We start from the raw sequence: 12,904 nt of genomic DNA on the forward strand, positions 1-12,904 counted from the left end.
GATTGAGGGAGTGATTGGAAGAGATAATGGAAGAAGAATATCTTTTTTTTTTTTTTTTGTATGGATGGGAAGGAAGATATATATAGGGAGAGATAGTGGAAGAGAGAGGTGTTAGTGGAGAGCCCATCATGTTGTCCTTCTTAGTGGAGAGCTACCATCATTGCTCTTGGTGGAGAGCCCATCATGTTGTCTTTCTTAGTGGAGAGCTACCATCATTACTCTTGGTGGAGAACCCATCATTGCTCTTAGTGAAGAGCTACCATCATTGCTCTTGGTGGAGAGCCCATCATGTTGTCTTTCTTAGTGGAGAGCTACCATCATTACTCTTGGTGGAGAACCCATCATTGCTCTTAGTGGAGAGCCCATCATGTTGTCTTTCTTAGTGGAGAGCTACCATCATTGCTCTGCATAAGAGGCCCCACAAGAGGCCCCACTGAGGCCCCACTATACAAAGAACATATTATGACATCCAAATTAGTTTTCATAAAAATGATCCAAACCGTTCATTTGATGGGCGACAATTGATGATCTTGACCGTTCAAATAGTGGGCTGCGATGTGATTTAATTTGTGCTCCATTAATCAATCATATGGGCTGATCCAAACCATCCAATAGATTAACCACGCCCTATAGATCTTCTTCATTAGATGATCTCAACCGGTCCAAATGGTGGGCCGCAATGTAAATTAGTTGTACCCTTGAAATTATCTCCGTAGAATGATCCACCTTGTCCAATTGATGGGCTACCACCTTAAGATTTTTATTTTTCATAATAATGGGCCCATCCCAGACGAAATACACTATGCCCTCCATGGATATTGGTTTCGTTTATGCCTTTCATCAAAACAATATGCGGACCCCCCTGTTTGATCCAAATCTAAACAAATGCTCAAGGCGGGCCCACCAAACGGGTCCAAATTCTCCCTTGCTCGGATTCTCGTGAATAACCCTTCTCAACACTCAACGGAAAAATGCGAAACATGGCGGAAATGATTGAAAAGATCAAGAAAGCATAAGGGACGGACACGGAAATGGAAAACACTAGAACCCGACAATGACAAACTAATTTCTTTGTTGATTAAAGCGGGGAAAAATGGGGTGTCCACAGTTTGTGAAAATGAAGAACAAATAAATGAAAAACTCTCTTCTAAGAATCAAAGACTAAAAGTAGAAAAAGATAAGCATATTTGCTTAAATTTAAAGTCTTATGATTCTATTTGTTCCTCATCTACCGAACCATATTGTACTCATTGTGGTAGATCTTCACATTACAAATCTGAGTGTAAACTTAGATTTGTAAAATCTAACAAGTTTGTTTGGATAATAAAAGATACACTCCCTCAAACAAACTTGGATGGAACCAAAGGGATTTGGGTTCCAAATAATCCCATCTAAACTAATTTGTGAATGAGTTAGTTTAAGGGCTATGCTAAATTTTCATATCATTCACATTCATTCTAGATACCTCAATTCATTGATTTAGTTTTTGTATCTAAATTATGAGCTTAATTGATATTTCTTGTTATCCATGAATATAGATACTCATAAGTGTGATGTTTTTAACTTGAATGTATCCATATTCATAAGAGCTTAATGATCACATCTTTTACCTGCTATAGTCTAAAAGTAATTAAATGCTATATTTGTTTTTAGACTATATTTTGTGCTTTATTGAATATTCTTTTAAAACCCATTTAAGTGCAAAATTATATCACATTTGCACTTAGCATCCACAATTAGAAAGCCTTGCTTGTCAACCTTGCTAGACATAGATTAGACACATATTATAGGAATCTAGCATCATTATTGGATATCTACCAATTATAATAGTTGACATGTAATACATTGTAATGGGAACACTTATCTCCCTCACATTTTGGCTTTCTATAGATTCATTCACCTTGTGCTTATTGTATTATCGTTTTATAGGTGATTTGTGGATGAAAACATAGTTGTTTGGACCATGAACCCTATGAGTCATGTCATTTGAGTCCAAACTTTGTAGACTATACATGGAGGCTTAAAATATCATATCTTGCTCATGTTTACCCATAAATGATATATTATCACTTGCATGAGCCATAAATGTCTCTCTCAGACATTGTTATCTACAGTCTATTCCTCATCTTTTTGAGTTCTATAGATTTGTGCTTAATAGATATATGTATATATAATTTATAGTTATTTTTCCTTATATGGTATTAGCTGCATGGTTAGATGGTAAACCTTAAAGTTAAAAGCTACTCAATTGGTGCATTTAGCCTTCTTACTACTTAGGAGGGAGATTGTACCTTAATCTTAATTAAAATATCTAATTACTTTGGCTTGTAGCCAACACCTTAACCATGATAAGCCATATATGCCTTATGTGTTATACATATATATATATATATATATATATATATATATATATATTATATGCACATATTTATGGGGAGCATGGTTTGCTAGGTTGTCATCTCTTTTGGTATCATATGACTACCTCTTGCAATCATGCATTTCTAGCCCAAGGGTGGTTTGTCAATCATTCACTTATAAATCCCTTGGTACTTTTGTGGTAGGACAGCCCTTTGGATTCATATTATATATGAGTCTTTAACAAAGAGGGAGCAATACATGTAAATGTATGTCCTCTTCATCTTATCATACGTAGGTTGATATGGGTATCACACTACATGTGATGAGTTCACCCATATGGAGCTTTATTGCTTCATATGTGTGGTTATTTGGGTCTTATCCTATACTTTGTTGATTGAGACTATCTCTCATTTCTCTTAGCAAGCACCCCTAGCCTGAGCTTCAGTGCCACATCATCTTAGATTTTATACTTATCTTGGATGGACTCATATGATATCATCATTTCTAATGATAAGTATCTTGTTCTAGAATTTAAAAAATCTCTAGAACTCTCTTTCACAGGACAGTGCTTGAGTTGATTATCTCATTGCCTATGAAGTAGTCTCTTATCATATGCTCTTAAAGCTAAGAACATCTTTCATCATGATAAGATCCAATGGCTATGTATTTACAGTCATATCTATAGCCATTGTGTATTGTCGTGCCTTGCCCTATAGGTTTTATCAAGGGCCAATGACAATTGTTTGAGGGAGAACTGATTCTTTTGGCTGGCAAAGTATCTTTCTTAATATCTTTGAGTTTGGCATGTCCCAGCTTGCTTATCTGTGAAAGAAAAGATCAATTCAAATAATTAGTTCTTTGCAGCTTGTCTAAGGTACTTGTCTCTGTCTTCATTATGCCAAATGTAATAATATGGTACATGTACATAATTTTTCTCTGTCTAATCCTATCTCTCTCCACAGTGAAGGATGAACAGAGACTAAGGAAATTGATGATTCATGATTAATGGTTGGCATGTGCATTTCTTGAATCCTCTTAAGGATGATTTTTTTATGAGAGAAAAAGATTTAAGACAATTACACAGTCCCTCAAACCATGAAGATTGTTACGGATGCCAAAATTATAGACAAGGATGAAAAGATCAAGCACTGATCAAAGTTCTTCTAAACTTTCATCAGTAGTCTTGTATCTCAATCGTTTCCCTCCTGGAGAGTAATTCCGTAACTCATTTGACAAAGTCGAAAGGCTTTGTGTGAGAGCTCTAACTATATGTAGTGTATTGTAGAGCTCATCTAAACTATTTTGAAAAAGAGTTCCGGAAAGGATGATGCACAGTTCAGTTTTACTTCTTTCGAGAGATTTCCAAATGCCACTTTTATCATCAAGAGAAGTAACAAATCTGCCATTTCCAAGAGGATTTTTAGATCATGTCCAAGGCTTCCTTAACAACCTTCCATGCAAGGTATATGCTTAACATTAATTATATTTTCTTTAAGCATATCCTTTGCAGTTTCATGGGTCATGGAAGTGCTTTATGGTAATTCACTTCATCTATGCCCATTATCAAACATAGATGTGCTTACATTATCATTCCACATGTCTATGTTTGATTGTTCTTATCATGTATGGTTCACTTTAGACATCTCATACACATGATAAGTTCATTGGGAAAGTAATCATGGTACTATACCTTGAGCTTTAATTGTTAAATCTCTTCCATTTCTGGTTCATGTATATAGAATTTTATTTTGTCTTATCTATATATACATGTTTCATTATTTGCCATGGATATGCCATTCACTTTTCTATTTTTGTTTTCATGTGCATTTTTATATCCGACTATATTCATTTCATTTGGTATATCTTTTGTCTGATATTCCTCCATTCACATTTTAAATGTAAAATTCTTTTGAATGGATCATTTATGAATGGTTAAAGGTGTAAAAAGGCAACTTAAATGATCTATGTGCTTGACCTGTTACATTTAGTCTATATGCACATAGTTAGGGAGAGCTTTAATTTTAAATCTCTAGGGTGAGCAACTTGTGCTCAAAAGTTATTTTATAGTTCGGAGCATGTCCATGCTCTAGAATAAACTTGTCTGCTCATTACCCAAGAGTTCCAAGTTCAAACCCATCACCTTTTCAACCATTCTACCTCGTCATGCCCTATCACAGAAGTTTCACCTATGGCCAATGACAAATACATAGGGGGAGAACAAATGGTTATACTTTTATGTTTATATAGATCATTATGATATGCTCACATGATCTATTACCCTCATAGTTGTGCTTAACTTTCAAATCTTTAGCACAAAAAAAATGGCTTATCATGCACTTCACATGATAAGCTTTCTATGTGCTTCAATGTTATATCCTATACTTGGTACATAGCTTACATAAGCTATTATAAACCTTGACACTCAATTTGCACTTCATTTGTAAAATCCTTCCTTTTTGCTATTACCAAAATGGGAGAGTTTTTGAATTGATTAGGCAGTTCATATTTTGTGCACCATATGCTTTACATTCATTTATTATACTTGTGCATATAGTGAGGGGGAGCATGGCTTCATTGTTTATTGTATTTAATGCTTATTTATCTATTTGTTTAATATCTCTTGCCTCCCTAATCAATTTGTTTGTCATCATAAAAAAGGGGGAGAATGTAAGCCCAAGCGTTCCCATGGGTTCAAACATTCACCTTACCTTATTGTTTTGATGCTAGTAAACTAAATTGATTAGCATTTATGGATTAATGTGTTGCTTTGAGGTGTTGTGTTATATACAGGAATTTCATGTCATAATCGCCATTAGACAACTCATCTCAACAGATGGCTTATGGATCCGCACACATCATGATCAAGAGCTTGCACTCACAGTGAAGACATCACCATTTGGAGGATGTTCAAAGTTAAGAAGCTCAAGTTCAAGATCCCACAAGTTTCATATCATTGTAGATTGGAGGAGAAGTCACAAGGGCCAAATCAGTTGAAGAAGTTCACTCACAAGCTGAAGAAGTCCAAGAAAATGCAAAGGAGCTGATACATTCCAAGAAGACTCAATCGTATTCATTTTTAGAATGTATTTAAAGTCCTCTTGATTTTATGTAGAATGCACTTTCAATAGGTTTTCAAATGGTTTTCATACTTAACTTTTTATATCTTTGAAAACCATACACACACCCAAAAATGTGTTTGAAAACCTAGGACGTAAGCCCAAAAACCATTGCCCAAAGCCCCTGAGTTTTAAAAGTTAAAATGGAATTTTATACAGGGCCGATCGACCGAGGTGTCCAGAGCGACCGCAGCAAGCTTGCTGGAAATCCAGCACTTGCATAAAAATAGTGGGCCGGTCGACCGGGGATTACCCGGTCGACCGCAGAAATACGACAAAAAAATGATCAAAATACCCCCATATAGGGTAAAATGACTAGAATACCCCTGGATCATGAAAAATGGCTGAAATGCCCCTATATCAAGTATTTTAGGGCTTATTGGTTTTGTTAGATTTCAACTTCAAATCCAAAGAGCATCCAAACAAAAAAAAATTAGATTTGAAATCCAAATCTATTCGTGGTCATCCAAACGGCATTATTTATAAATTTGTGAATTTTAAAATTCTTGATTTCAAATCCATAGATTTTGGAAATTCAAATTCACCTCCAAATCCAAATCCAAGGCGTATCCAACCGGGCCCTAATAAGTTTGGTACTCTCATTCGATGCAGAAGAGAGATAATGATCACCTCAAGGAAGTGGCAATTTTTATGTCCTGCTACTTCATTTTGTTATGTAGTGTATGGAGAATCATTTATGATTCTCTTGCAAATAACTTTGTTGTTCACCCAAAAAATACTCGTCATTATCAGAATGATTTCAATTTCAAACGAATTTTCAACCATTCTATGAATGATTTTAAATATATGCTTAGCTTCACTTTTAAGATTCATAAGCTATTCCGTGTTACTTGTATGAAATTATCAATAAATGAGACATTAACAAACACTAGACTGGCAAGCCCCAAACATTTGGTGAACAATATAGGAACACATTAAACTTTATTATTATTGGACGGCAATATGTTTCTACAATTTTATCGGATGTTTCCTATGGGTCCCCTTCTACGATGGGGGCCTCATCTGGAGTGGTAGGCTGGGCTTTGTGGCCGATGCTTCCCTTTGCCATTATTTGGCATTTACAGAGAGAGAGAGAGAGAGAGAGAGAGAGAGAGAGAGAGAGAGAGAGAGAGAGAGGAACAACCGAATATTCAAGAATAAAAAGCGCAGCTGGGGCAAGATCACTTTGTATATCAAGACCGACCTTATCCATTGGAGTAGGAGCAGCAAAGTAGCACCGTCCTATAGTGTTGTGGAAATACTACGAAATTGGAAGATGATAGTATTTGAAAAAAAAGCAAAAATCCAAAGCGACACCAAAGTTATTTCCACCTCCTCGTGGATGGATGAAGTTGACCTTTGACGGAGGTTCAAAATGAACCCCGGGAAGAGTGTTCATTGGAGATTGCTATTCCAATGAGGATGAGGCTTGAGTGTTTCTATGGGGCTTGAGATGGTATGTAGAACATGGGTCGGGACCTTTGATCGTCAAAGGGGACTCGTCAAATGTTATAATTTGGCCTACCAGTAAGGCCATTGGTCCATGGAAGATAACGAACATCATTGTTGAATTACGGGATATTGTGAAGTGGGTCCAGCCTAAGTTCCAGCATATGCGACGTTTAGCTAATGGAGGCGCAAACAAATTGGCCAAAGATGGTGTGGTCAGGGATGATGCATTGATCATTCAGCTGGATTACGACACTGGGTTGGAGACGTTAGCAAAATTACATCGTTCTGTGCCTTTGGCGGGATAACTGGTTGCAAGAATTCAGTCCATGTTTGGCATCTCACCAGAAAAAGGTTCTGATGATTAAATCAACTCTGATGCTGGATATTTCTGTGTTGCTTCGGGAGTTTCTGAAGGAGGCTTTAGGTGGTGTTTTAATGGGTTCACGTTTTAACCTTTTGATGTATGTGCTGTATTAGTTGGACACCGAGGGACGCCTCGTTTCCATGGCTGTATTCTAAAAATGGTTCTCCCATTCATAATTTCTTCTAATCGAAGTGCGTTCGTAAGTTAGAGGTAGATTTTGGATTGCTCTCTTGTGGCAAATGAAGGTGTAGATTTGCTAGGAAACAGGGGTTGGGGGTGTCGTCTGTAAGCTAGATATGGAAAAGGCGTATGACAGAGTTGAATGGCAGTGCTTGGATCATCCGATGGGAAAGATGGGTTTTGGTACTAGATGGCGAGGATGATCAGATGTCGCATATCTTTTGCTTGGTTTTGTATTCTTATTAATGGGTCCCTAAAGGCTTCTTTAAGTATTCGAGGGGCCTGCGACAGGGTGATCCGTTATCTCCTTTTCTCCTTGTTATAGTAGCTGAGACTTTGAGCCTTCTCATGGAGAAGGGCAGATTAAAAGGATTGGCAGATGGCTTCAAATTTGGCCAGAATGGAGTAGAGGTGTCTCATTTGCAGTTTGCAGATGATACTTTGTTGTTTAGTTCCCCTCAAATCCCAAAAATTTTAAATCTCAAGGCAATCCTGAGGTGCTATGAATTTATTACAGGTCAAAGATCTAGCTTTTCCAAATCTAGGATGTTCGCTTTAAACATTGACGATACAGAGGCGGGCGGATTAGTCAATCTAGTGGGCTGTCCCTTGGAGAAATTTCCTACGACATACCTTGGTCTTCCGTTGGGTGTAGGGAGACCAAAAGAATTAGCATGGAATCCCATAGTGGCAAGAATAGAAAGAAGGTTAGATACTTGGAAAAGGAACCTGGTTCGAGGGGCGGCAGGATCCTAGTTAGCAAAACTCCGTTTTAAACGTCGTTTTTTTTTCCTTAAAAAACGTATTTTATTAGTGTGTTGTTTAAAACTCCGATTAAAACTTCTACAGCGAATAAAACTTTGTTTTTTAGGCAAACGTTTTTAACACGTTTAAAATGCGTTTTAAACATTTTTAAACACGTTTTTTTTTTACTTACTTTCCAATTTTACCCCCGCCATATTTTGTAAATGACAAAATTCTAAACTCATTTTCTTGTGTTTCCTTTTTTTGAAACAGTACCGTATTAAACTCAATTTTTTGCCGTCTCTTTTTATGCCGAATCACGTTTTGCTAACTGCAGGATTACACTTATAAACACTGTTTCGGCAAATTTTCCCATTTATCAATTATCTTTGTTTAATTGCCCTACGAGTGTTGCAAACCGAATTGAACAGATCCAAAGAAGATTTGTGTGGGGAAGGTCGGATCAGAAGAGGGGCTTTGCCTTAGTAAGTTGGGAAGATGTGTGCAAACCGCTTATAAGGGGAGGTCTGGGCATATGAAAGATAAAACAACCCAATCACTCCCTATTGAAGAAGTGGTTATGGAGGTTTGGAGAGGAGTAGTTGCAGTTATGAACGAAAGTTGTAGTCAGTAAGTATGGTACATAGCCATGTCATTGGATAGCTTCGAATTGCTTTAGAAAACCCGGGGTCACAGTTTGGTGTGACATCATGCGATTGAGACTGCTTCAGTCGAGGTACCGGGTTTAGAGAATACTCTGGAGACAGGATTGGCTTTTGGGATATGTGTTGGTGCTCCTCTACTCCTCTAAAAGAGATGTTCCCTGATTTATTCCTTGTAGGTGCTCACAAGGATGCCATGGTCAAAGATTGCTTTAAGAGATACGGAGATAGGCTGATTTAGAAGCCGGCTTTTAGGAGAAATTTCTTTGATAGATAATTGCCGTCGGTTGATAGACTTCTTCAGTTGCTAGAGGGAACGTACACCAGCTCATCTGGGTTTGACAAGTGATTATGCATCTAGGACTTTGGCTGGATTTTTACTGTCAAATCTTTCTAGAACCAACTGGTTCCTTGTCATGTGCTCCCAATTGAAGCAAGAGTATGGAAAATCCAATCTCCTCCGAGGGTGTGCTTGTTCTGTTGGGTGGCGCTTCGTGGACGGATTCAAACTGTGGACTTTCTCAGGGCCCGCAAGATGCTAATTGTGGACCATTGTGCTTTATGCACAGAGGCGGGAGAATCAGTGGATCATATCTTTATCCATTGTAGAGTTGCCAGGGAGGTGTGGGGTGGTATTTTTTCTAGGTTTGGGATTAATTGGGTATTCCATTCTAACCTTCAAGACTTGCTGGAAGGTTGGCCGTTGGTTCCTTGGAGGAAGAAAGGGAGGGTGCTTTGGTCGCTTTCTTTGTTGGACATCATGTGGGTGTTATGGAAAGAAAGAAATGATAGAGTATTTGAAGGAGTGGCCAAATCTTCCTATTTTCTTTTTATCAAAGTAATAGCATTAACTATTGTTTGGGCTAAATCTATTCCGTTGTTGCGGTTTGTTTCGGCATTTGAATTATGGGGAAGGATGGAGAGTTATATGTAATTGCAAGGAAACCGTCATTCGGTTGTGAAACTATGGCAGCCACCCCCAAATGGTCTGATGAAGCTAAACTTTGACAGTTCTAGTTTTGGCAACCCCGGGCCAGTTGGTATTGGGGTGTGCTAAGGGACTCTTTGGGGAAAGTTATTTGGACTTTTTCTGGGCCAATTGGGCTTGCTGATGCCAGCGAAGCAGAGGTGAGGGCTGTGTATCAAGGTTTAATGTATTTTGAGAGAAATAGTTTGGCTCAAATAATTGTGGAGGGTGACTTGCTTAATGTTATTAGGTGGATTAAAGGTTCTTTGGCTCCCTCGTGGAGATTCGCTCGTTTCTTTGACGAGATTAAAGACAGATCTATTGGTTCCTCTCTCACTTTCTTGCATGTGATGGAGTACATAAGCAGGATTTAGATTTTTTTTTTTTTACCCCCTTGATAGGGCTATTTGGTTCTGTGTACTTTTGTATCTCTAATTAGTTCTCTTTTTGTATTAGTGGGGTGGACTTGCTCGCTCTTCCCTTTTTTTTTAATGAAATTTGTTGCCATTCAAAAAAAAACTATTAATTTTTTTTAAAAAAAGAACACATTTCTACAATGTTTCTAGAGTTGGGATGCCTTACATAGTCTTGACACATTATTGGACTCGAATAAACTAGGAAACAAAGAACACTGACCGGAAAGATACATGGCCAGATGTATGTGACATCATGATTTGTTCCTTATTAACGTTTCTGTTAGAGTTGGACGAAGTAAGAAAGCTCTAGAAGTATCAACGAGGTACAACCCGCTAGCCTTAAGACCACCACCCATCGTCTTCCTTGTCACCAAGCCGGAAAAAACATTGACATGATGGAAGGAAAATGCATTGAGTTAACGTCAAGCTTTTTGAGAGACTACTTGGGTACCACCATATAAATTGTATTTTGTAGTAACCCCTTCTGATGTAGCAGAGTCACTTTCAATTGTGTGTCATATGTGGATTAAGGTCCGAAGTTCTCCTCTATATATGTTTGGGAAAATGACCAAATAGAAGGGGTTTCTACTGACTATGACATTTCAAGAGGGGCGTTTTCTAAATCACCAATCAAGAGTGCATATGACTAAAATGCCCTTGACTCTCTCTCTCTCTCCCCCTATCAAATCACCTTTTTGAAATGATTACATTTAGAGAAAAACAAATCCCAAAACCCACCTTTTTCCCTCTTCTTCTTCTTCCTCCCACCTACCAAAAAAACGTACGTATGAAAAACCAAAAACCTCCATTTTTGAAACCCAAAAACCTCCATTGTTAGATTCCAAAAGCTCCATTCTATTGCTGAAAACCTCATTTTTAGATGTGAAAGCCTTCCTAACCCTTCATTGCATTGCACAACGCCTCCATTTTCAACAAATATTGGAAAAAAACGTTATTGGATTTGGAAATCTTAAAAATCTTCACTAGAAACCACCATTCAATTGCAGAAAGCTTCCATTTAATGGAAAGGTGTGTATTTTTACCCCTCTCCCCTCTCTTTCCATTATAAGGCATGTTTATAAACTTGAATGAAAGTTTTCCACGTTAAACTACTGTCTTCCATTGCAGAAAGCCTTCAATCACTATTTAATCTTATTTAAATTACTTTAAACACTTTATAATCATTGTTATTTTTCTGTAAACCACTACTTTCTTAAGTTTAACCAGTATTTCACTACCATAAACCGGTACTGAAGTGGGTGTTTATAAGTGGTTTATATAGCTTCTTTGGTTAAGAATCCTCCGTAGTGGTTTATAATCGTAATTAGTGGTTTATTAAGGCTTACCAGTGGTTTAGAGTGTTTATAATTGGTTTATAAGGATTTATAAATGATTTATATAGGGTGAGCAGTAGTTTATAGTGTTTATAAGTGGTTTATATAGGCTTATAAGTGGTTTAGAGTGTTTACAACTGGTTTATATAGGGTAAACAGTGGTTTATATAAGCCTATCAGTGATTTAGAATGTTTATAAGTGGTTTATGTAGGCTTATCAGTGGTTTAGAGTGTTTATCATTGGTTTATACAGGGTAAGAAGTAGTTTATAGTGTTTATAAGTGGTTTATATAAGCTTATCAGTGGTTTAGAGTATTTACAACTGGTTTATATAGGGTAAACAGTGGCTTATATAAGCCTATCAGTGGTTTGGACTGTTTATAAGTGGTTTATGTAGGCTTATTAGTGGTTTAGAGTATTTATACATGGTTTATACAGGGTAAGAAGTAGTTTATAGTGTTTGTAAGTGGTTTATATAGGTTTATCAGTGGTTTAGAGTTTTTACAACTGGTTTATATAGGGTAAACAGTGGTTTATATAAGCCAATCAGTGGTTTAGACTGTTTATAAGTGGTTTATGTAGGCTTATCAGTGGTTTAGAGTGTTTATACATGATTTATACAGGGTAAGAAGTGGTTTATATAGACTTACCAGTGGTTTTAGAGTGGCTTATCAGTGGTTTATAGTGTTTATATAACCCTATCAGTGGTTTAGAGTGTTTATAAGTGGTTTATATAGACTTACTAGTGGTTTTAGAGTGTTTATAAGTTGTTTATTTAGGATTACCAATGGTTCAGAGTGTTTATAAGTGGTTTATATTGGCTTAACAGTGGTTTATAGAATTTATAAGTGGTTTATATAGGGTAAGCAATGGTTCATATTTCCTTGTCATGACTTAGTAGTGGTCTAGAGTGTTTAAAAGTGGCCTGAATTGTCTTAGTAGTGGTTTATGTTGTTTTATGGAGATTTAGTAGTGGTTGAAGTTGTGCATAATTCTAAAATGGCTGCTTTACTTGTTAATTGGAATGATTTTTTTTCAATTGGTTATTTTGACAATGGTTTAATTTTGTGTAAACAGAAGAACGGTAGAACGAAGAGCTTCTTTTATCTTACACGTCGACGGCTTTGTAAAGGATGCGGTATCATTTGAATACATCGGCGGGAAGAAGTTGCCCGTAATTGTGGGTCGAAAAAAATTGTGAAAAAATTTAAAGCAATTAGGGGTTTAAACCAAACTTTAGGGCTCTAAACCATACAATTCTAAGAAATTAGGGGTTCAAACAAAACTTTACGACTTTAAACCATATATTTC

This window comes from Tasmannia lanceolata, unplaced genomic scaffold (genome assembly GCF_043159265.1).
Source record: "Tasmannia lanceolata isolate RefF3 unplaced genomic scaffold, GAP_Taslan_0.1 ptg000013l, whole genome shotgun sequence".
Lineage (NCBI taxonomy): Eukaryota > Viridiplantae > Streptophyta > Magnoliopsida > Canellales > Winteraceae > Tasmannia > Tasmannia lanceolata.